This window comes from Xyrauchen texanus, chromosome 9, assembly GCF_025860055.1.
Source record: "Xyrauchen texanus isolate HMW12.3.18 chromosome 9, RBS_HiC_50CHRs, whole genome shotgun sequence".
Taxonomy (NCBI): domain Eukaryota; kingdom Metazoa; phylum Chordata; class Actinopteri; order Cypriniformes; family Catostomidae; genus Xyrauchen; species Xyrauchen texanus.
Window position 1 is genome coordinate 5,486,839 of NC_068284.1, and position 27,881 is coordinate 5,514,719.

Here is a 27,881-nt window from a genome sequence, read left to right on the forward strand (position 1 = left end):
TCACCACAGGTATGTGGTACTAGTGCAAATGTATCCTCCCTGCCATGCAAACACTCTCTGACTAGAGTGAATGGTGAATAAATATCAATCTATCTGCTTCCAAAGCAATATCACAAAAATGAAGCACAGTGCTGCTGTGTTTAACAATCCCCATTAACCAATAGGTCTCTGTGGTGCTTTTAATTGCCACAAAAGGCATAGCCTGAGCAGATGGACCTCACATTATAGCAGGTGGAGCAGCGAAAGCAACAAAGTGGAAGAAAATCTCATGTTAATGCCGGAAAAACAAATAAAAGAAACACTCATTTGGCATATAAGCCGAGAGAGAAACAGTGGTAGAGCATGAGACTTTAAAGCAGAGTGTCATGGGCTTGAGCTCCACGTTGGGTTTAACTTTTAGCTATCGCCACAGGTATGTGGTACTAGTGCAAATGTATCCTCCCTGCCATGCAAACACTCACTGACTAGAGAGAACGCCAACATTTCTGGGAACTTGTCCAGAAATTCAGAACAGGTAACAGGTCTCCAGCTATCTGCTTCCAAAGTACTATCTCTAAAAAGAAGCACAGTGCTAAGGTGCTGCTGTTAATGTGTTTAACAATCCCCACTAACCAATCTGTCTCAGTTCGAACCCATCAAGTATGACACACATGCCATTGACTGCCACATCGTAATCCTGAAGGTGGTACCTCATGTGTCTCTGTGGCGCAATCGGTTAGCGTGTTCGGCTGTTAACCGAAAGGTTGGTGGTTCAAGCCCACCCAGGGACGAAGAGTGCTTCTAATTTCCTCAAAAGGCGTAGCCTGAGCACATGGACCTCACATTATAGCAGGTGGAGCAGCGAAAGCAACAAAGTGGAAGAAAACCTCATGTTAATGCTTTTGCATTTTCTATACCAATGTTCTGACATTTTGATTGACCATTTACAGGACTGACTTGTCAAATCCTCAAATGTTTCATTACACAGTGTACAGAAGTGTGGAAAGACAAATGCCAGAGAAACAAATAAAAGTAAATCTTAGCCTGGTCCTAGTCTTAAACCCAACATTTCATTGGAAGTTCCATTGTAAAATGGGATGTTTCATTTCAAGCATGTACTTTGAGGATTTGCAAATAAATGACATCACACAGAGACTTACGTAGGCCTGGCTAGCTCAGTCGGTAGAGCATGAGACTCTTAATCTCAGGGTCGTGGGTTCGAGCCCCACGTTGGGCGTCACTATTAGCTATTGTCACAGGTATGTGCAAGATCTCCAGCCATTAAAACACTCTCTGACTAGAGAGAATGGTGAATAAATAGCAATCTATCCGCTTCCAAATCAATATCACAAAAATGAAGCACAGTGCTGCTGTGTTTAACAATCCCTATTAACCAATAGGACTCTCCAAGTCTCCTTTCAATCCCTTTTCACATATGAGGCACATGCTGTTGATTGCCACATCATAACCCAGAAGGTGACTATTCACCTGACTCCTTGGTGTTAGTCTGTTGTTTCAAGCCTACCCAGGATGAAGATAGATTTTAAGTAACACACAAGGCGTAGCCTGAGCATTGGGACATCCCCTTATTGCAGGTGGAGTAGTGAAACAAGCAAAGTGGAATCAAATCTCATTCCAAAGCATTTGCATTTCTTTACACATACCAATGTTCTGACATTTTGGTTGACTAATTACAGGACTGACTTGTCAAATCCTCAAATGTTTCATCACACAGTGTACAGAAATGTGCAAAGACAAATGCCGAAAAAAAAAAAAAAAGAAAGACTCATTTCAGGCATGTACTTTGAAGATATACCAAAAATGGCATATAAGCCGAGAGAGAAACAGTGGTAGAGCATGAGACTTTTAAGCACAGTGTCATGGGCTTGAGCTCCACGTTGGGTTTAACATTTAGCTATCGCCACAGGTATGTGGTACTAGTGCAAATGTATCCTCCCTGCCATGCAAACACTCTCTGACTAGAGTGAATGGTGAATAAATATCAATCTATCTGCTTCCAAAGCAATATCACAAAAATGAAGCACAGTGCTGCTGTGTTTAACAATCCCCATTAACCAATAGGTCTCTGTGGTGCTTTTAATTGTCACAAAAGGCATAGCCTGAGCAGATGGACCTCACATTATAGCAGGTGGAGCAGCGAAAGCAACAAAGTGGAAGAAAATCTCATGTTAATGCCGGAAAAACAAATAAAAGAAACACTCATTTGGCATATAAGCCGAGAGAGAAACGGTGGTAGAGCATGAGACTTTAAAGCAGAGTGTCATGGGCTTGAGCTCCACGTTGGGTTTAACTTTTAGCTATCGCCACAGGTATGTGGTACTAGTGCAAATGTATCCTCCCTGCCATGCAAACACTCACTGACTAGAGAGAACGGCAACATTTCTGGGAACTTGTCCAGAAATTCAGAACAGGTAACAGGTCTCCAGCTATCTGCTTCCAAAGTACTATCTCTAAAAAGAAGCACAGTGCTAAGGTGCTGCTGTTAATGTGTTTAACAATCCCCACTAACCAATCTGTCTCAGTTCGAACCCATCAAGTATGACACACATGCCATTGACTGCCACATCGTAATCCTGAAGGTGGTACCTCATGTGTCTCTGTGGCGCAATTGGTTAGCGTGTTCGGCTGTTAACTGAAAGGTTGGTGGTTCAAGCCCACCCAGGGACGAAGAGTGCTTCTAATTTCCTCAAAAGGCGTAGCCTGAGCACATGGACCTCACATTATAGCAGGTGGAGCAGCGAAAGCAACAAAGTGGAAGAAAATCTCATGTTAATGCTTTTGCATTTTCTATACCAATGTTCTGACATTTTGGTTGACCATTTACAGGACTGACTTGTCAAATCCTCAAATGTTTCATTACACAGTGTACAGAAGTGTGGAAAGACAAATGCCAGAGAAACAAATAAAAGTAAATCTTAGCCTGGTCCTAGTCTTAAACCCAACATTTCATTGGAAGTTCCATTGTAAAATGGGATGTTTCATTTCAAGCATGTACTTTGAGGATTTGCAAATAAATGACATCACACAGAGACTTATGTAGGCCTGGCTAGCTCAGTCGGTAGAGCATGAGACTCTTAATCTCAGGGTCGTGGGTTCGAGCCCCACGTTGAGCGTCACTATTAGCTATTGTCACAGGTATGTGCAAGATCTCCAGCCATTAAAACACTCTCTGACTAGAGAGAATGGTGAATAAATAGCAATCTATCCGCTTCCAAATCAATATCACAAAAATGAAGCACAGTGCTGCTGTGTTTAACAATCCCTATTAACCAATAGGACTCTCCAAGTCTCCTTTCAATCCCTTTTCACATATGAGGCACATGCTGTTGATTGCCACATCATAACCCAGAAGGTGACTATTCACCTGACTCCTTGGTGTTAGTCTGTTGTTTCAAGCCTACCCAGGATGAAGATAGATTTTAAGTAACACACAAGGCGTAGCCTGAGCATTGGGACATCCCCTTATTGCAGGTGGAGTAGTGAAACAAGCAAAGTGGAATCAAATCTCATTCCAAAGCATTTGCATTTCTTTACACATACCAATGTTCTGACATTTTGGTTGACTAATTACAGGACTGACTTGTCAAATCCTCAAATGTTTCATCACACAGTGTACAGAAATGTGCAAAGACAAATGCCGAAAAAAAAAAAAAAAAGAAAGACTCATTTCAGGCATGTACTTTGAAGATATACCAAAAAATGGCATATAAGCCGAGAGAGAAACAGTGGTAGAGCATGAGACTTTTAAGCACAGTGTCATGGGCTTGAGCTCCACGTTGGGTTTAACATTTAGCTATCGCCACAGGTATGTGGTACTAGTGCAAATGTATCCTCCCTGCCATGCAAACACTCTCTGACTAGAGTGAATGGTGAATAAATATCAATCTATCTGCTTCCAAAGCAATATCACAAAAATGAAGCACAGTGCTGCTGTGTTTAACAATCCCCATTAACCAATAGGTCTCTGTGGTGCTTTTAATTGTCACAAAAGGCATAGCCTGAGCAGATGGACCTCACATTATAGCAGGTGGAGCAGCGAAAGCAACAAAGTGGAAGAAAATCTCATGTTAATGCCGGAAAAACAAATAAAAGAAACACTCATTTGGCATATAAGCCGAGAGAGAAACGGTGGTAGAGCATGAGACTTTAAAGCAGAGTGTCATGGGCTTGAGCTCCACGTTGGGTTTAACTTTTAGCTATCGCCACAGGTATGTGGTACTAGTGCAAATGTATCCTCCCTGCCATGCAAACACTCACTGACTAGAGAGAACGGCAACATTTCTGGGAACTTGTCCAGAAATTCAGAACAGGTAACAGGTCTCCAGCTATCTGCTTCCAAAGTACTATCTCTAAAAAGAAGCACAGTGCTAAGGTGCTGCTGTTAATGTGTTTAACAATCCCCACTAACCAATCTGTCTCAGTTCGAACCCATCAAGTATGACACACATGCCATTGACTGCCACATCGTAATCCTGAAGGTGGTACCTCATGTGTCTCTGTGGCGCAATCGGTTAGCGCGTTCGGCTGCCAACCGAAAGGTTGGTGGTTCAAGCCCACCCAGGGACGAAGAGTGCTTCTAATTTCCTCAAGAGGCGTAGCCTGAGCACATGGACCTCACATTATAGCAGGTGGAGCAGCGAAAGCAACAAAGTGGAAGAAAATCTCATGTTAATGCTTTTGCATTTTCTATACCAATGTTCTGACATTTTGGTTGACCATTTACAGGACTGACTTGTCAAATCCTGAAATGTTTCATTACACAGTGTACAGAAGTGTGGAAAGACAAATGCCAGAGAAACAAATAAAAGTAAATCTTAGCCTGGTCCTAGTCTTAAACCCAACATTTCATTGGAAGTTCCATTGTAAAATGGGATGTTTCATTTCAAGCATGTACTTTGAGGATTTGCAAATAAATGACATCACACAGAGACTTATGTAGGCCTGGCTAGCTCAGTCGGTAGAGCATGAGACTCTTAATCTCAGGGTCGTGGGTTCGAGCCCCACGTTGAGCGTCACTATTAGCTATTGTCACAGGTATGTGCAAGATCTCCAGCCATTAAAACACTCTCTGACTAGAGAGAATGGTGAATAAATAGCAATCTATCCGCTTCCAAATCAATATCACAAAAATGAAGCACAGTGCTGCTGTGTTTAACAATCCCTATTAACCAATAGGACTCTCCAAGTCTCCTTTCAATCCCTTTTCACATATGAGGCACATGCTGTTGATTGCCACATCATAACCCAGAAGGTGACTATTCACCTGACTCCTTGGTGTTAGTCTGTTGTTTCAAGCCTACCCAGGATGAAGATAGATTTTAAGTAACACACAAGGCGTAGCCTGAGCATTGGGACATCCCTTTATTGCAGGTGGAGTAGTGAAACAAGCAAAGTGGAATCAAATCTCATTCCAAAGCATTTGCATTTCTTTACACATACCAATGTTCTGACATTTTGGTTGACTAATTACAGGACTGACTTGTCAAATCCTCAAATGTTTCATCACACAGTGTACAGAAATGTGCAAAGACAAATGCCGAAAAAAAAAAAAAAAAAAGAAAGACTCATTTCAGGCATGTACTTTGAAGATATACCAAAAAATGGCATATAAGCCGAGAGAGAAACAGTGGTAGAGCATAAGACTTTTAAGCACAGTGTCATGGGCTTGAGCTCCACGTTGGGTTTAACATTTAGCTATCGCCACAGGTATGTGGTACTAGTGCAAATGTATCCTCCCTGCCATGCAAACACTCTCTGACTAGAGTGAATGGTGAATAAATATCAATCTATCTGCTTCCAAAGCAATATCACAAAAATGAAGCACAGTGCTGCTGTGTTTAACAATCCCCATTAACCAATAGGTCTCTGTGGTGCTTTTAATTGTCACAAAAGGCATAGCCTGAGCAGATGGACCTCACATTATAGCAGGTGGAGCAGCGAAAGCAACAAAGTGGAAGAAAATCTCATGTTAATGCCGGAAAAACAAATAAAAGAAACACTCATTTGGCATATAATCCGAGAGAGAAACAGTGGTAGAGCATGAGACTTTTAAGCACAGTGTCATGGGCTTTAGCTCCACGTTGGGTTTAACTTTTAGCTATCGCCACAGGTATGTGGTACTAGTGCAAATGTATCCTCCCTGCCATGCAAACACTCACTGACTAGAGAGAACGGCAACATTTCTGGGAACTTGTCCAGAAATTCAGAACAGGTAACAGGTCTCCAGCTATCTGCTTCCAAAGTACTATCTCTAAAAAGAAGCACAGTGCTAAGGTGCTGCTGTTAATGTGTTTAACAATCCCCACTAACCAATCTGTCTCAGTTCAAACCCATCAAGTATGACACACATGCCATTGACTGCCACATCGTAATCCTGAAGGTGGTACCTCATGTGTCTCTGTGGCGCAATCGGTTAGCGCGTTCGGCTGTTAACCGAAAGGTTGGTGGTTCAAGCCCACCCAGGGACTAAGAGTGCTTCTAATTTTCTCAAAAGGCGTAGCCTGAGCACATGGACCTCACATTATAGCAGGTGGAGCAGCGAAAGCAACAAAGTGGAAGAAAATCTCATGTTAATGCTTTTGCATTTTCTATACCAATGTTCTGACATTTTGGTTGACCATTTACAGGACTGACTTGTCAAATCCTCAAATGTTTCATGTGCAAGATCTCCAGCCATTAAAACACTCTCTGACTAGAGAGAATGGTGAATAAATATCAATCTATCCGCTTCCAAATCAATATCACAAAAATAAAGCACAGTGCTGCTGTGTTTAACAATCCCCATTAACCAATAGGTCTCTCCAAGTCTCCTTTCAATCCCTTTTCACATATGAGGCACATGCTGTTGATTGCCACATCATAACCCAGAAGGTGACTATTCACCTGACTCCTTGGTGTTAGTCTGTTGTTTCAAGCCTACCCAGGATGAAGATAGATTTTAAGTAACACACAAGGCGTAGCCTGAGCATTGGGACATCCCCTTATTGCAGGTGGAGTAGTGAAACAAGCAAAGTGGAATCAAATCTCATTCCAAAGCATTTGCATTTCTTTACACATACCAATGTTCTGACATTTTGGTTGACTAATTACAGGACCGACTTGTCAAATCCTCAAATGTTTCATCACACAGTGTACAGAAGTGTGCAAAGACAAATGCCGAAAAAAAAAAAAAAGAAAGACTCATTTCAGGCATGTACTTTGAAGATATACCAAAAAATGGCATATAAGCCGAGAGAGAAACAGTGGTAGAGCATGAGACTTTTAAGCACAGTGTCATGGGCTTGAGCTCCACGTTGGGTTTAACTTTTAGCTATCGCCACAGGTATGTGGTACTAGTGCAAATGTATCCTCCCTGCACTGCAAAAACTCAAAATCTTGCCAAGTATATTTATCTAATTTCTAGTCAAAATATCTCATCACACTTAATATAAGACAAAATCACCTAAAGAGCAAGATTTAAGTGAGATAAAGGAGCTTGTTTTTAGACAGTGCATCTTGAATATCTTGTTAAGTGAAACTGTCTTGAAAACATCTTGTTTTGAGTCATATCTCAGATAAAACAAGCTTTTTTGACATGTCATAAGGTTTTTAAGCTGCTGTGTTATTTGTAAAAGATGAATCGTCTTGTTTCAAGAAATAGACTTAACTTGAATTGAGACAACAGATCTGCTTTATTGAAAACGGCAGGTCATGCCCAACTCACAACAACTCACAATGCACAGTACAGTGTGGCTATTTTTCTTACATTTCATCAATCCATGTGGTGTGAAAAAATAAAGTAAAAGTAAGTAAAAATAAATGCTGTCATACAGTGTTTGTCAGTGCTTAAAAAAATAAATCGCTCCCAAATACCCACACTCAATACAGACTCAAGAATGATGTTTGATGATGTCTGTGAGATCATACTTCAGTGGAATGTACTTGCTATTATTAAAGTTTACATAGTAGTATGGTGTATAGTCAATAAGCTTTTCAGCATCAATGAAAATATTGGCTTGAGCTAGGTCGGGAACTTCTACCTCATAAGCTAAATAATTATCATTCCATCCAACTGTAGAGAGAGGTTGGCATTCAAAACAATAGACTGACGCATTTAAAATATAAATGTTTTTCACTAGTATCATTGATGACATTAGAAATAACCAAAGATTTTCCACATGTATGCTTATTTCCATGTTGCATAATCCACTGTACTGAAACTATATATTCAACATGCTCTATTCCTAAGAAGTCTCTAATCTTTCCTTCTACATAGTGAACATTTTTCACCTCAGAGGCTGGGCCCATGTCAACTTCACTTGAACAAATTGGATGTTTCTCATGCACATTCTGACTACATTCATAAAGTTGGTTGTGCTTCACAAGAGACTTGCAGATATTTTTAAAACTACTTTTCAAAGCCCACTGCTTAAAAAAGCAATGCTTTGACTCAAAGCGCATACACATATGCCTCACTGTAGGACCAAGTGCCTTAATCTGAGAAGGAAGATGCAGCAAGTAATGCTGTTTAGGTATAATATTTGCATCTGGAAACAGTTGTTTGAAATGGTTTAAATGTTGCTCTATTAAAAGTTTCAGCCTTGAAAGAGTTGAGAGAGCAATAATAGGTGAAAACAGAATTTTGACTATCTCTAACAACTTAAGTAGCATTTGTGTGTAATCGTTTTCTCCAATTTTGTCAATGAGAAATGGCAGGATCTTTAACAAAACCAGCATCTGCCCAGCTGACTGTTTCAATTTATTGTCATTTGATGACAGTGTATTGACAGATATGGGGCAAGGCTTATCCCTTGCATCCACAGGAGAATAAGGGAAACAAATAATTGCACTGTTGAATGCATCTAAGTCCATATGCCCTGAAAGCACAAGATGCTTTAAAACACATTTGATTTCATATGGGGCAACACCTTCAAGAATGACATGCATGATGTCCTGTGGGGTTTGATTGATTATATCAAAGTGAGGAAATTCTGTTAATTTGCTTCTCCTGTTTATGCCATATGTCATTTTTAGATTGTCTTTCAGAAAGTCAGTATTCGCCTTTTCAATGTCATTACATTGCCTGTTATGACTTGCCATTGTCCTTTTAACAAACAGATCTTCATTAAATTGCTCCTGCATGTCTTCAAAGTTGCATTCGCAGTGCCTGCATTTACTGTAGGCAAATCCCACTCCTATCTTAAATCCAGCCACTTCATGCTGAGCTAGAGTGTCTCCGCACACAGACATAAGTGCCCCATAAATTGTCCTCTCACCATTTGCAGTGACAATCTGGACACCTTCACACAGCTCAGTTAAGTCACAGTTAATCCTCTCAAATATCTCATCAATACCACAATGGGAAAGATCTTTTGATTTTACCATGGCAAGCAGACGAATGGCAGCAAGTCTTGATCTGTATTTAGGGTTGATGTTACCTAAGGTGTAATAAATCAATAACAATTTGTTTTTGTTTGCCTGAGATCCAAGAGGATTGCATTGACAGCTCAATTTCATCTGTATATAAAACCAACTGCAATGCTGTGGGAAATTTCAAAAACAGTGGGTGCGACTTAAAAATGTCTCCATCAACGAAATCATGAAAAAATCCATCCTTGCATGTCTGTGGCCTCTTATCAATCATTGCAATTATTCTTGGATGTGATAGCAGCTGCTCCAAACTTTTCACCAACGGTATATAATGAAAATAATGGTCCTTAATGGTAAGAACTCTGGAGTCTCCATTTTTCACATAACATACTGTTTGTTTTACGACAACAATCTCTGGTTCAATTGGTTCTAACAGTTCTTTGATGGTCTTATCCTGCAAATGGGTGGAAGCAATTTGACAGAAAGGGTCAACAAACTGGTCAAATATCCCCATTGCATCACTCTTTAGTTGATCCAGGTCCCCAGAATGTCTCTCAATCATGTTGCTCATTTGCTGTTTTAGGTGCTCCAATAATGCGGCCTGATATTGCTGGACTCCACTCACCATTTGGTTAACCGCTCTCTGGGGAATAGAAAACAAACAAACAAAAAAAATTATACATTATAAAATTCATATAAAAATGCAGTCAACATGCAAACTCACAGACACTTTTTTTTTTTAGAAGTAACCCTTCAATTACATATTGTTAGTGTCATGCAATTATCAAAATAGTCTATTTCCAGCAAAACTATCATGAAATAATATTTCCTTCTGGAGCTTTAAGACCTTGTTTACACTTGGTCTTAAAATGTGTTTTGAGCAATAGGATCACAAGTGGACAGTGCTAAATAAAAATGTAAGTGTTGGGTGTATTATGTTGCCTCTATTCTTAGCTCATGCTCAACAAATATAGTGGATGGGCAGATTTTGTAAGCAAACTATGTGTATATTTGCATATATAGCGGGAAGTGAGATCCGATCACAAGTGGTCACTGAAAAGCGTGTTTCTCTGACATACCTTTAGCTGTTCACCTGTGATCGGATCAACCAAGATGCCAGGTCTGAACAGTGGCTAAGTCATTCTACAGTTTAAGCTTATAGCTTTTAAGCTTGCTAATAAAAATGAAATATAATTACATGGAAAATCAATGGCATAAATTACCTGTGTCAGTCGATGGGTTTCTCTGGCTTGAAGAAGAAATGCAGTTGCATGTTTAGAAAGGTCAACATTCATGCGACCCTCTCCATCTTCTTGAAATCCACTCTGAAAGAGATTAACAACAAACATAACTATTAAATTAGGGAAAATATTGGCATTTGTATGTAGCACCACCAGACAATCTGACAACTACCTGGGTTAGCTAGCTAGATTTCTTCCTATAAAAAGGTACAAGATGGGTGTATTTTTACTGATTGGTGTCTTTATTTTGAGTATGTAAAATAACAACAAAAACAAAATCTAATAAAAACAAAACGGTATTACAAAAAAACAATGACTTTGACAGCATCAGAAAAAATCTGCACTTCATGAGTGTTAAGATTGACACACATACTAAATTGTATCCCTTCACTTGCTCTCTTGCCAATAAATTAACATTCCTAAAGGCCTTTGATCTGAACTTGTATTCCAATAAGCTATGAGACAACTTCCTGTCACACACTATCATGAAGACCTGCCTAACCTGCAAGTTACAACTTTGTGAATGATAAGCTAATAATACACATATTACAGCCTCTAAGTTATGCTTGATTCAAACTGTTGAAGGATAACCTGTATTTTTTTATTTGTTGTTTAAATGTTAAACATTAACATTACTGATTTTTTTTCCAATGAAGTCTGGTAACTGAATTACATAACTAATAATTAAAATAAACAAATTAAACTAATAATCAAACAACTGAATTAATTTATCAATTACTGAATATAAAACTCAGTAGGCTAGTTGTATTTGCGTTATTACTCGTTACTGACAAAAGTTGTGGAATTACAGTAACGCATTACTTTCAACACTGCTATTACTTTATCTTAATTACAAACTGAGCCTGTCTTTGACAAAAACAAACAATGTTTAGTGGACGCGCTTGGATCTGGCACAGTTGACCTAAATAAATGTTATGTTAAATTTTAGCTTGTGTAATGACTTACCGCTGGAATGACGATGCTTGAGCCCTCTGCTTCAGCCACAGGGCTTGCATTAGTTTGGTCGTTTGTGGCTGTCCTTTCACCTGCTCCAGGTAAACCGTGGCGAGTCGGTTCTTCCTCCTCAGCCGCTTCAACGTGGAGAAGATGATGCGCGTGTGTCCGCTTCACGTGATAGTAGAAGGAGTTATACACCCTGTACTCACTTGGACAGCCATCAATCCCGCACACGACGCGAAAGTCAGGGCTGCGACTGTGCATTGTGTTAATGTGACTCAAAAGTTGTTTCAGAGTCAATGCCACAAATATGTAGCATATGAAGCAACGCCAAATCATGTTGGAAGCAAAGATGTCACAGGCAAGAGAACGGTAAACTGGTCACAGGTCGGTAAAACTCGTTACTATGGTTACACCCGCCAGCTAGCTGCTGCAAATGAGAATGTGGGCGTAAACTAACGGACGGTATGGGACCGACTTGGATTTGAACTTGGATTGACGTGTTTCATTGCAAGTAAGTTAAATTAAAGCGCTGTATCCAGTGCTCATTCTTTGTAGTTCATATCGCACACCCTTTGAATGTTGTCGACGTTTCAATGTGTTTGTGTATCGTTGCAGTCGAACAGAGACGGAGAGGCAAACTAAAGTTAACGGAGCTAATTAGCTAACCAAGTCAGCCAACAGCATGGAAGAATTGGATGTTGTCGCAGTGTCGATTTTAAGGGGTAATGTATGCAAATATTATTCTTTATCATATATGAACGCATGCAATGCAGAGGCCTAATTGAAGCTGAAAAAAAATAAGCTAACTTAGTTGCTTCCTGGCGCTGCTCCCGCTACAGAAGCGCTGTGGGCCTCAAAATCTTTCTACAATTTGTCACATCACGCTCCTTCTGTCACCTGTTGTGTGAAGTGTTATGTGTGGTCGGTGAACTGTAGAAAATGAATTGCGCTTTGGGGATAATGTTGTATATTATGTTGTGTTCAGACCAATAGCAAAATGAATTTTCGACTCCCTTTATTTGCGCCATTTTGTTCCCGCTAAATTCATAAACTGTGAAGAGTCAACTCATTGCGATAAATGACAATTGTTGGTCACTAGAAAAATTCTTAGTTGGTGGCAGCTCTTGTTCAGGGTTCAGTACGGGACGGGTGCTTGAAATTGTAACTGTATTTGTTTCACAACAAATACATATCTGACTGAATATTTCGTTTATTAAATGGAGAAGTAGGCGGAGTTTTCATTTTGATTTCGCGCTTGTTTGGATGCCCTGTTTTTATTGGCCGTGCGGGTAATCGTCACAGAGCTTTGGTCGACTCGGCAACAAAACGTCCTCGCACTGCGCAAGCCATTGAAATAAACGGGTTCCATGGACCTTGAAAGTGCTTGAATTTGACATTGGAAAAGGTGTACGAACCCTGTAGTTATACAAGTAACGTCTATATGACATACAACAGCAGCCAATGAGGTATCTACATTTCTATACTAAGCTGGTTACTAGCTACCTAATTTGAACGAAGTGTCAAATTCTAATAGTTTCATGCTGTTTCATTTCTAGGGCACTGTTTCATCTTGCTATATTTGTCTTCCAATGTTTTCATAGCTGCAAACATCACAGAGACAATGATGAGCACCCTGTCTCGTGAAGACTTGCGTGATCTTTTCCCAGGCCCAGAGAACTTTTTACGGAGAAAAGCGGTCTGGCATGCATGTCATGGTGCGTCGGAGGAGGTCAGTTTCTCAGTTAAGTGGAGCAGACATGGCAGTCTACATTAGGGGTGTGAACCTACACTGGTCTCACGGTTCGATTACGATTATCATGTCATCGATTCAGTTCAATTCAATATCTCGATGCATTACGATGCACCGCATCCTCAATTTTCAATTTTACTTCAAAGTGATGTGCATTGCAATGCATCGTGATATCGAATTGAACTGAATCGATGACATGATAATCGTAATCGAACCGTGAGACCAGTGTAGGTTCACACCCCTAGTTAGTTGATGTAAGCGATTTCACCCCTAAAATGGAACATTGCTTATTTATACGTGTGCAGAGCTGTCAATGCTACATTGCATTTTGTGTTGTCACAAAAAACAAAAATGTTGCTTTTTGCAGTAGTTATCTTTTATTTTACAGGAGTCTGGCCAAGAACACTCAAAATTATCGGGCAGTTCCTCCTTTAATGCATCACCCATGCGACAGACATCCACTCCTGTGAATGCAAGTCCTGTAAAGTACACAACCCCTGAAAAGGTTGTGAAGTTATCCTTTCCAGAATATGTATTGCACACCGACACAGAACTTGAGCAAGTCCGACAACAGTACTTTGAGTTGTCGAAGAGAGGCTGAACAGCGCAACTGCCAGATGTCAAAGGAGCTCAGATGCCGGCTCATTCGAAACACCATGACCAGTATGATTGCAATCCTGAGGGCAAAGGGGATGCAGAATCACACAGATACCCGTCAAAGCCAGAAATTACAGCAATGGCAAAGAGAATAGTACTGTACTACCCCATGCTGCAGGACCAAGGCCTACATACATGGGTAAGTGAAATGCATCCAGTTGATGACTGTTTCATGTTGGACATTATTAGTAGCAATTTGAAAAATTGATTAAATGTCTTGTGCAGGTCACTGTGTACACACAGCTGTACAAAAGATTGCAAAATGTGAGATCCCCCCAAAAAAGAACTCCAGATGGGAGACATTCAAAGAGGTGAGCTGTAACTAATGATTATTTTCATCAAAGATTCATCTGTTAATCATTTTTAAGATTAACTGATCAGTTGTCTGGTCAATATAAAGTCCAAGGTGATGTCCTCAAAAGTCTTGTTTGGTCCACAACCTAAAGATATTAATTTCACTGTCATAGAGGACTAAAGAAGCTAGAAAATATTCAAGTAGTTGACAACTAATTGATTAACTGACTAATCTTTGCAGCTCTACAAAGAGGCGCTGTCTTGAGCAGGCAACAGACACGGATGAAATAGATTCAAGTGACTCAACAGTCGTTCTAGATCGGTCCACAGAAGGAAGTGGCAGCCCAAGCTCAGACAGAAAAGAAAGTGAGTTAGAAGGTGAGTTTCAACTTTGCATTTACATATTTGCCCTTGTGAGGTATTTATATTTTAGATAAACTAATAAACCCACTTTATTGGTCAAGATGACAGTCCTGACATGACAGAAGTAAAAGGCTTTAAATTGGACATCAGAGGATAGGTATTTACACTTAATTTCTACAATAATGTTAATAAATTATAAAAATAATAAAACAGTACAAATGTAGTTTTAACAGAAATCTGGTATTAATAAAAAGCTGGTATTTTATCATTTTGAACAGCTGGGTACTGCAGTACCTTTTAGTATCAGTCTACTTTGCAACATTACTTTCTATAACCTCTCCAGCATATCAAATAATATTATGCATTTAAAACCCATGTGTCTCATTAGTGGCATTTTTGCTCTTTTTAATTTAATGTAATTTTTGGTTCCAAAATACTGAAATGATCCTTAAAGTACATTATCCTATCAGAAATATGTCTGTGTTATGTGTTGAAGGGAAAAGAAGATCCCAAAGCCTACCTGAAGAAGCATCCTCTGCCCTGTCCAGTCCTGATGGTGAGTTTGTCTAACTGCCTCATGACTGTGTGTAGTGGGGGTGTGCGCATATTTGTAGGGGTGTACTTGTGTGCCTACATGCAATTGTATATGATTGCATGACCATATGAGTTTCGAGCAAATAGTTCTCATGCATTTATTATACAAAAAATTATTAGATTTTAAGAAAATATCATTTAAATGGTTAAAATTCCAAAAATGAATAGGTATTTGGTAGTTAAGATCAGGGCTGATATTTGTTAAAAGATTTAATTCCATGAAAGTTTAAGCTAATATTGATGTATGATTTTTATGGCAGTGTTTTTTTTTTTTTTTTTACATTTTTTGTCATGCAACAACATGAGATTAACTTTTTTTCTAAACTGAGCCATATTAATTATGTATTTTTGTGTCTTACAGCTTACAGCGAAAGCAACAAAGTGGAAGAAAATCTCATGTTAATGCTTTTGCATTTTCTATACCAATGTTCTGACATTTTGGTTGACCATTTACAGGACTGACTTGTCAAATCCTGAAATGTTTCATTACACAGTGTACAGAAGTGTGGAAAGACAAATGCCAGAGAAACAAATAAAAGTAAATCTTAGCCTGGTCCTAGTCTTAAACCCAACATTTCATTGGAAGTTCCATTGTAAAATGGGATGTTTCATTTCAAGCATGTACTTTGAGGATTTGCAAATAAATGACATCACACAGAGCTTTATGTAGGCCTGGCTAGCTCAGTCGGTAGAGCATGAGACTCTTAATCTCAGGGTCGTGGGTTCGAGCCCCACGTTGGGTGTCACTATTAGCTATTGTCACAGGTATGTGCAAGATCTCCAGCCATTAAAACACTCTCTGACTAGAGAGAATGGTGAATAAAGATCAATCTATCCGCTTCCAAATCAATATCACAAAAATGAAGCACAGTGCTGCTGTGTTTAACAATCCCCATTAACCAATAGGTCTCTCCAAATCTCCTTTCAATCCCTTTTCACATATGAGGCACATGCTGTTGATTGCCACATCATAACCCAGAAGGTGACTATTCACCTGACTCCTTGGTGTTAGTCTGTTGTTTCAAGCCTACCCAGGATGAAGATAGATTTTAAGTACCACACAAGGCGTAGCCTGAGCATTGGAACATCCCCTTATTGCAGGTGGAGTAGTGAAACAAGCAAAGTGGAATCAAATCTCATTCCAAAGCATTTGCATTTCTTTACACATACCAATGTTCTGACATTTTGGTTGACTAATTACAGGACTGACTTGTCAAATCCTCAAATGTTTCATCACACAGTGTACAGAAGTGTGCAAAGACAAATGCCGAAAAAAAAAAAAAAAGAAAGACTCATTTCAGGCATGTACCTTGAAGATATACCAAAAAATGGCATATAAGCCGAGAGAGAAACAGTGGTAGAGCATGAGACTTTTAAGCACAGTGTCATGGGCTTGAGCTCCACGTTGGGTTTAACTTTTAGCTATCGCCACAGGTATGTGGTACTAGTGCAAATGTATCCTCCCTGCCATGCAAACACTCTCTGACTAGAGTGAATGGTGAATAAATATCAATCTATCTGCTTCCAAATCAATATCACAAAAATGAAGCACAGTGCTGCTGTGTTTAACAATCCCCATTAACCAATAGGTCTCTCCAAGTCTCCTTTCAATCCCTTTTCACATATGAGGCACATGCTGTTGATTGCCACATCATAACCCAGAAGGTGACTATTCACCTGACTCCTTGGTGTTAGTCTGTTGTTTCAAGCCTACACAGGATGAAGATAGATTTTAAGTACCACACAAGGCGTAGCCTGAGCATTGGGACATCCCCTTATTGCAGGTGGAGTAGTGAAACAAGCAAAGTAGAAGAAAATCTCATTCCAAAGCATTTGCATTTCTTTACACATACCAATGTTCTGACATTTTGGTTGACTAATTACAGGACTGACTTGTCAAATCCTCAAATGTTTCATCACACAGTGTACAGAAGTGTGCAAAGACAAATGCCGAAAAAAAAAAAAAAAAAAGAAAGACTCATTTCAGGCATGTACTTTGAAGATATACCAAAAAATGGCATATAAGCCGAGAGAGAAACAGTGGTAGAGCATGAGACTTTTAAGCACAGTGTCATGGGCTTGAGCTCCACGTTGGGTTTAACTTTTAGCTATCGCCACAGGTATGTGGTACTAGTGCAAATGTATCCTCCCTGCCATGCAAACACTCTCTGACTAGAGTGAATGGTGAATAAATATCAATCTATCTGCTTCCAAAGCAATATCACAAAAATGAAGCACAGTGCTGCTGTGTTTAACAATCCCCATTAACCAATAGGTCTCTGTGGTGCTTTTAATTGCCACAAAAGGCATAGCCTGAGCAGATGGACCTCACATTATAGCAGGTGGAGCAGCGAAAGCAACAAAGTGGAAGAAAATCTCATGTTAATGCCGGAAAAACAAATAAAAGAAACACTCATTTGGCATATAAGCCGAGAGAGAAACGGTGGTAGAGCATGAGACTTTAAAGCAGAGTGTCATGGGCTTGAGCTCCACGTTGGGTTTAACTTTTAGCTATCGCCACAGGTATGTGGTACTAGTGCAAATGTATCCTCCCTGCCATGCAAACACTCACTGACTAGAGAGAACGGCAACATTTCTGGGAACTTGTCCAGAAATTCAGAACAGGTAACAGGTCTCCAGCTATCTGCTTCCAAAGTACTATCTCTAAAAAGAAGCACAGTGCTAAGGTGCTGCTGTTAATGTGTTTAACAATCCCCACTAACCAATCTGTCTCAGTTCGAACCCATCAAGTATGACACACATGCCATTGACTGCCACATCGTAATCCTGAAGGTGGTACCTCATGTGTCTCTGTGGCGCAATCGGTTAGCGCGTTCGGCTGTTAACCGAAAGGTTGGTGGTTCAAGCCCACCCAGGGACGAAGAGTGCTTTTAATTTCCTCAAAAGGTGTAGCCTGAGCACATGGACCTCACATTATAGCAGGTGGAGCAGCGAAAGCAACAAAGTGGAAGAAAATCTCATGTTAATGCTTTTGCATTTTCTATACCAATGTTCTGACATTTTGGTTGACCATTTACAGGACTGACTTGTCAAATCCTCAAATGTTTCATTACACAGTGTACAGAAGTGTGGAAAGACAAATGCCAGAGAAACAAATAAAAGTAAATCTTAGCCTGGTCCTAGTCTTAAACCCAACATTTCATTGGAAGTTCCATTGTAAAATGGGATGTTTCATTTCAAGCATGTACTTTGAGGATTTGCAAATAAATGACATCACACAGAGCTTTATGTAGGCCTGGCTAGCTCAGTCGGTAGAGCATGAGACTCTTAATCTCAGGGTCGTGGGTTCGAGCCCCACGTTGGGCGTCACTATTAGCTATTGTCACAGGTATGTGCAAGATCTCCAGCCATTAAAACACTCTCTGACTAGAGAGAATGGTGAATAAATATCAATCTATCCGCTTCCAAATCAATATCACGAAAATGAAGCACAGTGCTGCTGTGTTTAATAATCCCCATTAACCAATAGGTCTCTCCAAGTCTCCTTTCAATCCCTTTTCACATATGAGGCACATGCTGTCGATTGCCACATCATAACCCAGAAGGTGACTATTCACCTGACTCCTTGGTGTTAATCTGTTGTTTCAAGCCTACCCAGGATGAAGATAGATTTTAAGTAACACAAAAGGCGTAGCCTGAGCATTGGGACATCCCCTTATTGCAGGTGGAGTAGTGAAACAAGCAAAGTGGAAGAAAATCTCATTCCAAAGCATTTGCATTTCTTTACACATACCAATGTTCTGATATTTTGGTTGACTAATTACAGGACTGACTTGTCAAATCCTCAAATGTTTCATCACACAGTGTACAGAAGTGTGCAAAGACAAATGGCGAAAAAAAAAAAAAAAGAAAGACTCATTTCAGGCATGTACTTTGAAGATATACCAAAAAATGGCATATAAGCCGAGAGAGAAATAGTGGTAGAGCATGAGACTTTTAAGCACAGTGTCATGGGCTTGAGCTCCATGTTGGGTTTAACTTTTAGCTATCGCCACAGGTATGTGGTACTAGTGCAAATGTATCCTCCCTGCCATGCAAACACTCTCTGACTAGAGTGAATGGTGAATAAATATCAATCTATCTGCTTCCAAAGCAATATCACAAAAATGAAGCACAGTGCTGCTGTGTTTAACAATCCCCATTAACCAATAGGTCTCTGTGGTGCTTTTAATTGCCACAAAAGGCATAGCCTGAGCAGATGGACCTCACATTATAGCAGGTGGAGCAACGAAAGCAAGTGGTAGAGGTGGTAAAGCATGAGACTTTTAAGCAGAGTGTCATGGGCTTGAGCTCCACGTTGGGTTTAACTTTTAGCTATCGCCACAGGTATGTGGTACTAGTGCAAATGTATCCTCCCTGCCATGCAAACACTCACTGACTAGAGAGAACGGCAACATTTCTGGGAACTTGTCCAGAAATTCAGAACAGGTAACAGGTCTCCAGCTATCTGCTTCCAAAGTACTATCTCTAAAAAGAAGCACAGTGCTAAGGTGCTGCTGTTAATGTGTTTAACAATCCCCACTAACCAATCTGTCTCAGTTCAAACCCATCAAGTATGACACACATGCCATTGAGGGCCACATCGTAACCCTGAAGGTGGTACCTCATGTGTCAATCGGTTAGCGCGTTCAACTGTTAACTGAAAGTTTGGTGGTTCAAGCCCACCCAAACTTTCAATCAGCATGTGCTTCACATATGAGGCACATGCTGTTGATTGCCACATCATAACCCAGAAGGTGACTATTCACCTGACTCCTTGGTGTTAGTCTGTTGTTTCAAGCCTACCCAGGATGAAGATAGATTTTAATTAACACACAAGGCGTAGCCTGAGCATTGGGACATCCCCTTATTGCAGGTGGAGCAGCGAAAGCAACAAAGTGGAAGAAAATCTCGTGTTAATGATTTTGCATTTTCTATACCAATGTTCTGACATTTTGTTTGACCAATTACAGGACTGACTTGTCAAATCCTCAAATGTTTCATTACACAGTGTACAGAAGTGTGGAAAGACAAATGCCAGAGAAACAAATAAAAGTACATCTTAGCCTGGTCCTAGTCTTAAACCCAACATTTCATTGGAAGTTCCATTGTAAAATGGGATGTTTCATTTCAAGCATGTACTTTGAGGATTTGCAAATAAATGACATCACACAAAGACATATGTAGGCCTGGCTAGCTCAGTCGATAGAGTATGAGACTCTTTATCTCAGGGTCGTGGGTTCGAGCCCCACGTTGGGCGTCACTATTAGCTATTGTCACAGGTATGTGCATGATCTCCCAGCCAATAAAACTCTCTCTGACTAGAGAGAATGGTGAATAAATATCAATCTATCCGCTTCCAAATCAATATCACAAAAATGAAGCACAGTGCTGCTGTGTTTAACAATCCCCATTAACCAATAGGTCTCTCCAAGGTCTCTCTTTCAATCCCTTTTCACATATGAGGCACATGCTGTTGATTGCCACATCATAACCCAGAAGGTGACTATTCACCTGACTCCTTGGTGTTAGTCTGTTGTTTCAAGCCTACCCAGGATGAAGATAGATTTTAATTAACACACAAGGCGTAGCCTGAGCATTGGGACATCCCCTTATTGCAGGTGGAGTAGTGAAACAAGCAAAGTGGAAGAAAATCTCATTCCAAAGCATTTGCTAATTACAGGACTGACTTGTCAAATCCTCAAATGTTTCATCACGCAGTGTACAGAAGTGTGCAAAGACAAATGCCAAAAAAAAAAAAAAAAAAAACTAATTTCAGGCATGTACTTTGAAGATATACCAAAAAATGGCATATAAGCCGAGAGAGAAACGGTGGTAGAGCATGAGACTTTTAAGCACAGTGTCATGGGCTTGAGCTCCACGTTGGGTTTAACTTTTAGCTATCGCCACAGGTATGTGGTACTAGTGCAAATGTATCCTCCCTGCCATGCAAACACTCTCTGACTAGAGTGAATGGTGAATAAATATCAATCTATCTGCTTCCAAAGCAATATCACAAAAATGAAGCACAGTGCTGCTGTGTTTAACAATCCCCATTAACCTGTAGCGTGGCCACATAAGTGGAATCTTTTGAATAAGGTTAATGACAAAAAAACTAAGTATGTTTAGTCATTATTGTCTATTAGTGATTTTGTTTTCCCCTGTATGCTATATTTGCCTCAGCTGTTGTGTATTTGTCCCCGATTTCTGTTCGCGCGAGAGCTTCTCGTGAATTTGCGTCACGTGATTACTTGCCATGTAAACAGGAAGAGACTGTGACTTTCTATATAAGGAACCGGTGTGCCGGTCTTCGGGAGGTGTACTACCATTCACAAAACTTTTCACTCATTCATTGGATTATTCATGCTGACTGTCCTGGAAGCGCTGGGTCGCCGTTCCTCTTGGAGTATTTACGTTTGGCTCGCAGCCTGGACTACTTTTTTCAGAGGACATAAGCCAGTCATCTTGATCTTGCTCACGGACTACACAAATTCCCGGTGAGGCTGATCTGAACGCTGTCATTAACTCTGTGCATGCTGGATTCCACTTTTACTCTCACACACACCTTGTCTTGTATTATTGTAAATATTATTTTGGTTTGTAAATACACTTGGGTTGATTGTTTATTCGTCAGTGTTGAGTAATATTTTTTTCTACTCCATAGCCTAATAGTAACGGGACGTTGGTTCCCATTGTATTTTGTTATACTCTACTTTATTATATTGTGGAGTGTTACATAGCGGTGGCCCGTACGGGGACTACGTGCTGTTTCTTTTTGTTATAGTGTTTTTTTTGTGTGTCCATAAATATGGAGGAAGAGACACAAGTAAATGGAGTAATTAATCAGAATCTAAATACTGATGAAACTGATACTGATGTAAATGAGTTAAGGTGTAGCTCTGATGAAGCTCAAGCGGCTGATTTCATAGACAAGTTGAGATCACTGGTGCAGCAACCCAATCAGCGTTTGAGAGATTTCGCCAATGATTACCGAGCCCTCTGCCTCAAATGGAAGCCAGCTATCACAGAAGAGGAGATGGTGAGCAGAATCCTTAATAACATCAACCCAAGGGTTGCGGGCTGTCTGAGAGGGACGGTGAAATCTGTGGAACCGTTGGTGAAGGTGGGATCTATGGTGGAGAAGGACTGGATGGGAGCAAAAGATTACTGGCAGAAAGTGGGCAAATTGAACGGTAAAGAAACTGCGACTAAAAGACCACCTGAACGGAATACCTCTAAAAATCTAGCAGGATTATCCATTGCACAACCCCACCCTATGACATCCCTTCTAGTAGTGCCAATAACTATAAAAGGACAAGAGGTGAAGGCGGTGCTGGATACAGGGAGCACATACACCCTTATTCAGGAAAGCCTGTGGAGACAGTTAGGAGGGGAAGCGAAACCTGACCCTCCAGGTCCTCTTCAACGGTTCATTATGGCTGATGGAAAAATGCACCAGGCGATTAACAAGAAAACAGTCCGCTATGCGTGGCATGACAAGGTATGCAGGTTGGATACCTATATAATGAAGGATGCTCACCTGGCCTTTCCCCTTATAGCTGGTCTGGACTTCCTGAGAGCCGCTGAAGCCATAGTGGATGTAGGACAATGGAGATATGGACTGAAAATAGGCAAAGGATATATTTATCATCCATTCCTAACTGCACTTATAAATCCGGTGCTGTCTTCACGTCTGATGGGTGAAAACATAGGCACGACCGCTGCTGTGAGTCTATATTATGCCTTACCTCCAACCTGGAATTCACCCATATATGACTTACACTCACAAGTTGTTCCCAGCTGGGACTCCGACAATCAGGAGGAATTAAAGACGCTGATGGAAAATTGGCCTCGTACCACCTCTCAAGTCCTGGGAAAAACATCTGTGGAACAGCACAAAATTATACTTTCTGACGAAATGCCCTTGAGATCCAGAGCTTATAGGGTCTCACCGTTCAAGAAAAAGATTATCGATGGGCAAGTAGAACAAATGCTACGAGACCATATCATCGAGCCTTCTTTCTCTCCTTGGTCATCACCTGTAGTCCTGGTCCCCAAACCTGATGGTTCCTACAGGTTTTGTGTGGACTATAGGAGGCTTAATAGTAAGACCATACCTGACGCTTATCCGATGCCAATAATCCATGACATTTTGGAATCCATGGATGGCGCCTCCTGGTTCAGTACATTGGATTTGCAGTCAGGGTACTGGCAGGTAGAAATGGAGGAAAGAAGTAAAGACAAAACAGCCTTTATCACCTCCCAAGGACTATTCCAATTCCGCTCCATGCCATATGGATTACGGAATGCCGCTGCCACCTTCCAGAGGCTGATGGAGAAGGTCCTAGCAGAATTGAGAGGGAAGTTTTGTTTTGTTTACATTGATGACATTATAATCTATTCACGGTCTTTAAACGAACATGTACAACATCTGAACACCATTCTGCAAAGATTAAACCAAGCATCTCTTACCCTGAACATGAAGAAGTGTCACTTCTTTAAAAAACAGTTAAAGTTCCTTGGCCACATCATCTCAGTGAAAGGAGTGGAGGTCGATCCTGAAAAGACCAGAGCGGTTGCTGACTACCCTCCTCCCAAAGACATTAAAGCCCTCCAACGCTTCTTGGGATTAGCCGGGTGGTACCACAAGTTCATTCCCCATTTTGCCAACATCACAGCTCCATTAAATAACCTGAAAAAGAAAGGAATAAAGTGGGATTGGACTCCTGAGTGCCAAACCAGCCTTGAGAACATCAAAAAAATATTACAAGACCCACCTGTATTGATGCAGCCTGATCTCAATCAACCTTTCCAGGTACATACAGATGCCAGTGATGTGGGCTTAGGACCCATTATTACCCAGCAAACTCCTGAGGGGGAACGGGTAATAGCTTATGCATCACGAACATTGCGTGGACCTGAGGTGAATTATTCAACGGCTGAAAAAGAGTGTGTGCCGGTGGTCTGGGCGGTGGAAAAATGGAGACATTACCTTGAAGGAAGACAGTTTGACATTTACAGCGATCATGCTGCCTTAACTTGGGCCTTCAGTAGCCCTAAAACCTCCTCTCGGCTGACCCGGTGGACTCTTAGGCTGCAGCAATTCATCTTCCAAGTTCATCACAGAAGAGGATGTCTGAACCTGGGACCAGATGCCTTGTCACGAGTCTGTGAAACTCAAGAAAGTGAAAGTGTGCCCTGTATGGCCATAGTAACATCTAAATGTGCCTCAGACATACCCCACACGTTAGAGGAAATCTCTCAAGAACAAAGTCATGACAATACGGTGTCTCTCCTCCAACTGGCCCAAAAAACCAGAAAGGTTCAAGATCGCCAGATTACCTTTGAGGTCCACCAGGGGGTGTTATATCGCTGGGTTCCTGTCAAGAACAACGGAAATAAATTCCAGTTGGTTGTTCCTCAGGCATTAATTCCCGGATTCTTACATTACTTTCATGATAACCCACTGGGAGGACATCTGGAACGACTAAAAACACTGCTGAGGCTCTTGGAGGTGGCGTGGTGGCCCACTGTCCGTAAGGATGTCTGGCAGTATGTCAAAGGATGCGATACCTGTCAAAAATATAAACACGACAATACAAAACCCAGCGGCTTCCTACAGCATACACAAGTGACAGAACCGGGTCACACCTTGGGGATGGATTTTATGGGACCTTTTCCTCTCAGTAAGAAACAGAACACTTACCTTCTGGTGATAGTCGACTATTACACCAAATGGGTAGAGATGTTCCCCCTTAGAGATAGTAAAACACAGAAGATCGTCAAAATTCTCAGGGAAGAAATCTTCACCCGATGGGGGGTCCCAAAATACATCATATCTGACCAGGGAACACAATTCACTTCCAACGTACTGTCAGAGCTATGCAAGTCCTGGGGAAGCATCCAAAAACTCACTACCAGTTATCACCCTCAAACAAACCTGACAGAAAGTATAAACAGGACAGTGAAAACTATGATTGCGTCATATGTGGGACAATATCATCAAACATGGGACCAGTGGTTACCTGAGCTAAGGTTTGCTATCAACACGGCACACCAAGAAACCACAGGTAGAGCACCAGCTGAATTAATGCTGGGCAGACAGCTTCACGGTCCACTAGAGAGGTTAATCCTCAAACCACCCACTCCTGACCAAACCTTGTATAATCTAATTGAAAGACAGAACATCATGGCAGAGGAGGTAAAGCTCCGAGTAGGGGTGCAACAAGCCAGACAAGCTAGGTATTATAATGCCCGACGGAAAGATGCGCAGTTTCAGCCGGGTGATCTAGTCTGGATTAAAACTCACCCTCTCTCGTCTTCCTCGAATAAAAACTCTGCTAAGCTAGCGCCCAAGTGGGAGGGACCAGCTGAAATAATAAAAAAAATGGGGCCAATAATTTACACAGTTTGTTGGGGTGACCAATATAAAACTGATATTTTAAATGTGGTTAACCTGAAACGCTGGTACGGACGATCTGCTCCTATGCCGATGGCTGGGGGGGGGGGGGTCTATGTAGCATGGCCACATAAGGGGAATCTTTTAAATAAGGTTAATGACAAAAAACTAAGTATGTTTAGTCATTATAGTCTATTAGTGATATTGTTTTCCCCTGTATGCTATATTTGCCTCAGCTGTTGTGTATTTGTCCCCGATTTCTGTTCGTGCGAGAGCTTCTCGTGAATTCGCGTCACGTGATTACTTGCCACGTAAACAGGAAGAGACTGTGACTTTCTATATAAGGAACCGGTATGCCGGTCTTCAGTGGTGGACAGTAACGAAGTAAATGTAATTCGTTACTGTACTTAAGTAGCTTTTTTGCGTATCTGTACTTTACTGAAGTATTTAAATTTGGGGAGACTTTTACTTTAACTCCACTACATTTCAAAGTCAAATATCTTTTTCAAAATCAGTCGTTCCTTTTTATTTATGAGTGGATAAAAACGTAACTGGTCAAACGAGCCACCAATCACAGTACAGCGCGCGTGCGCGCGCTTTGTTTTGAACATGCCTTGGCGGCATCTACTAAGCGCGAACCAGGGGTGCGTTTCCCAAAAGCATCGTTAGCCAACTATGGTCGCAAGTTCCGTCGGTATCATAGTTCAACGAGTCGGTGTTTCCTGAAACCATCGTTCCAACGAACATTTGCAAACAGCATCGCAGAGTTGTGTGGTTGGAACGACAGCTCTCGACCTGTGGTTAGAAGCAGAGTTTCTTGTTATTATAACATGTGGGCTTAATAAATTATTATCTTGAGCCAAATAAGCAAGATGACATTCAGTACAATCAGTATCTTTTATTTAGAAGACATACAAATGTCCTTTATGTCTTTTAGTTTGTCAATAGATTTAAAGCACCGTTTTTGAAGAGCGCGCATGTGTGAACATGCTCTAGTGCGTAAGAACGAGCCAATGATTGAATCTGGAAATAAAGCAAATAACTGAGAAAAATATGAGATAGTCCTCAGATGACATGTCCGTAATTTATAGCAAAACATCTAGCATTAATTCGATCGCAAACAGATTCATAAAAAGTAGTTTTTACTCCACCACATGTGTGACATCATTAACCAACGTGGTTGAACAACCAATTTGCGACAATACGGTTTCGGGAAACAGTCGTGACTAGCAAGTTGATTTCTTCAACAGTGCATCGTACTATGGTAGTGGAGCAGCAAGTTACGTCGTTGCACGGGAAACGCACCCCAGAGCCGTTAAATATGAGAGTTGCGAACATAGACGGTTGCGACAGTGATCTCGCCGCCGCGCGGTCACGTGATTCGTGTAGCTCTCAATAGTTCCAAACAAATTGCGTTGCCAATGATTTTAAGCGGCGCAGAGAGCAGCAGCTATTATTGCAGCAGTTATCGGTAAATATTGACACATAATGTACATTGCTTATTATGTTGACACTAAAATGACTTGCATATAATAGAATTTTTTTCTGGGGAGTAGCAGAAACACTGCATTAATACGTTTTTGTGTTTAATTTTGGAGGGAAATTGGCTGCTCCCATAACATAGAATATATATATATATATATATATATATATATATATATATATATATATATATATATATATATATATATATATATATATATATATATATTATCTATGTATGTGTGTGTGTGTGCGCGCGTGTATGTGTGTGTGTGTATATATATATATATATATATATATATATATATATATATATTTATATTTAATGCCGTTGTGCAGGTTTATGTGAATATATCATAACATCAGGATGTTAATAATTATGACCATAGACACTCGAGAAAAATATATACAGTAAATACTGTAAATGTATTATACCTTATGGGAACAGTCCCCTTCCCTCCAAAATTAAACACACAAAAAATGTATTCAATTCAAATATATATATGTATATACAGCTGACTAATTAATGTCATTTTATTAATAGATTGGTGTGCCAAGAGTGACATTAGTCTTCATGTAGACTGAGTTAAAGAAGAGTCTTGTGACAAATTATAATAGGACATTATAAAAAAATCATAGTATTGGATACTTAAGTATATTTGAAGGCAACTACTTTTGTACTTTTACTCAAGTGAATGTTTAAAGGCAGCACTTCTACTTTTACTTGAGTAATATTTTACCTTGAGTATCTTTACTTTAACTCAAGTACATGGTATGTGTACTTCGTCCACCA

General features: G+C 40.4%; 11 non-coding genes across 11 annotated transcripts; all 11 read left to right on the plus strand.

The window, feature by feature from the left end:
• The first annotated feature begins 696 nt into the window (after positions 1-696).
• Positions 697-770, plus strand: trnan-guu (transfer RNA asparagine (anticodon GUU)). The gene has a single exon. It is a non-coding gene; the product is annotated as a tRNA-Asn (tRNA).
• Positions 771-1,143: 373 nt separating this feature from the next.
• Positions 1,144-1,216, plus strand: trnak-cuu (transfer RNA lysine (anticodon CUU)). The gene has a single exon. It is a non-coding gene; the product is annotated as a tRNA-Lys (tRNA).
• Positions 1,217-2,593: 1,377 nt separating this feature from the next.
• Positions 2,594-2,667, plus strand: trnan-guu (transfer RNA asparagine (anticodon GUU)). Its single transcript has one exon. It is a non-coding gene; the product is annotated as a tRNA-Asn (tRNA).
• Positions 2,668-3,040: 373 nt separating this feature from the next.
• trnak-cuu (transfer RNA lysine (anticodon CUU)) lies at positions 3,041-3,113 on the plus strand. Its single transcript has one exon. It is a non-coding gene; the product is annotated as a tRNA-Lys (tRNA).
• Positions 3,114-4,492: 1,379 nt separating this feature from the next.
• Positions 4,493-4,566, plus strand: trnag-gcc (transfer RNA glycine (anticodon GCC)). The gene has a single exon. It is a non-coding gene; the product is annotated as a tRNA-Gly (tRNA).
• A 373-nt stretch (positions 4,567-4,939) lies between these two features.
• On the plus strand, positions 4,940-5,012 carry trnak-cuu (transfer RNA lysine (anticodon CUU)). The gene has a single exon. It is a non-coding gene; the product is annotated as a tRNA-Lys (tRNA).
• A 1,381-nt stretch (positions 5,013-6,393) lies between these two features.
• trnan-guu (transfer RNA asparagine (anticodon GUU)) lies at positions 6,394-6,467 on the plus strand. The gene has a single exon. It is a non-coding gene; the product is annotated as a tRNA-Asn (tRNA).
• A 9,410-nt stretch (positions 6,468-15,877) lies between these two features.
• Positions 15,878-15,950, plus strand: trnak-cuu (transfer RNA lysine (anticodon CUU)). Its single transcript has one exon. It is a non-coding gene; the product is annotated as a tRNA-Lys (tRNA).
• Positions 15,951-18,014: 2,064 nt separating this feature from the next.
• trnan-guu (transfer RNA asparagine (anticodon GUU)) lies at positions 18,015-18,088 on the plus strand. The gene has a single exon. It is a non-coding gene; the product is annotated as a tRNA-Asn (tRNA).
• Positions 18,089-18,461: 373 nt separating this feature from the next.
• trnak-cuu (transfer RNA lysine (anticodon CUU)) lies at positions 18,462-18,534 on the plus strand. Its single transcript has one exon. It is a non-coding gene; the product is annotated as a tRNA-Lys (tRNA).
• Positions 18,535-20,394: 1,860 nt separating this feature from the next.
• trnak-cuu (transfer RNA lysine (anticodon CUU)) lies at positions 20,395-20,467 on the plus strand. The gene has a single exon. It is a non-coding gene; the product is annotated as a tRNA-Lys (tRNA).
• The last annotated feature ends 7,414 nt before the right edge of the window (positions 20,468-27,881 follow it).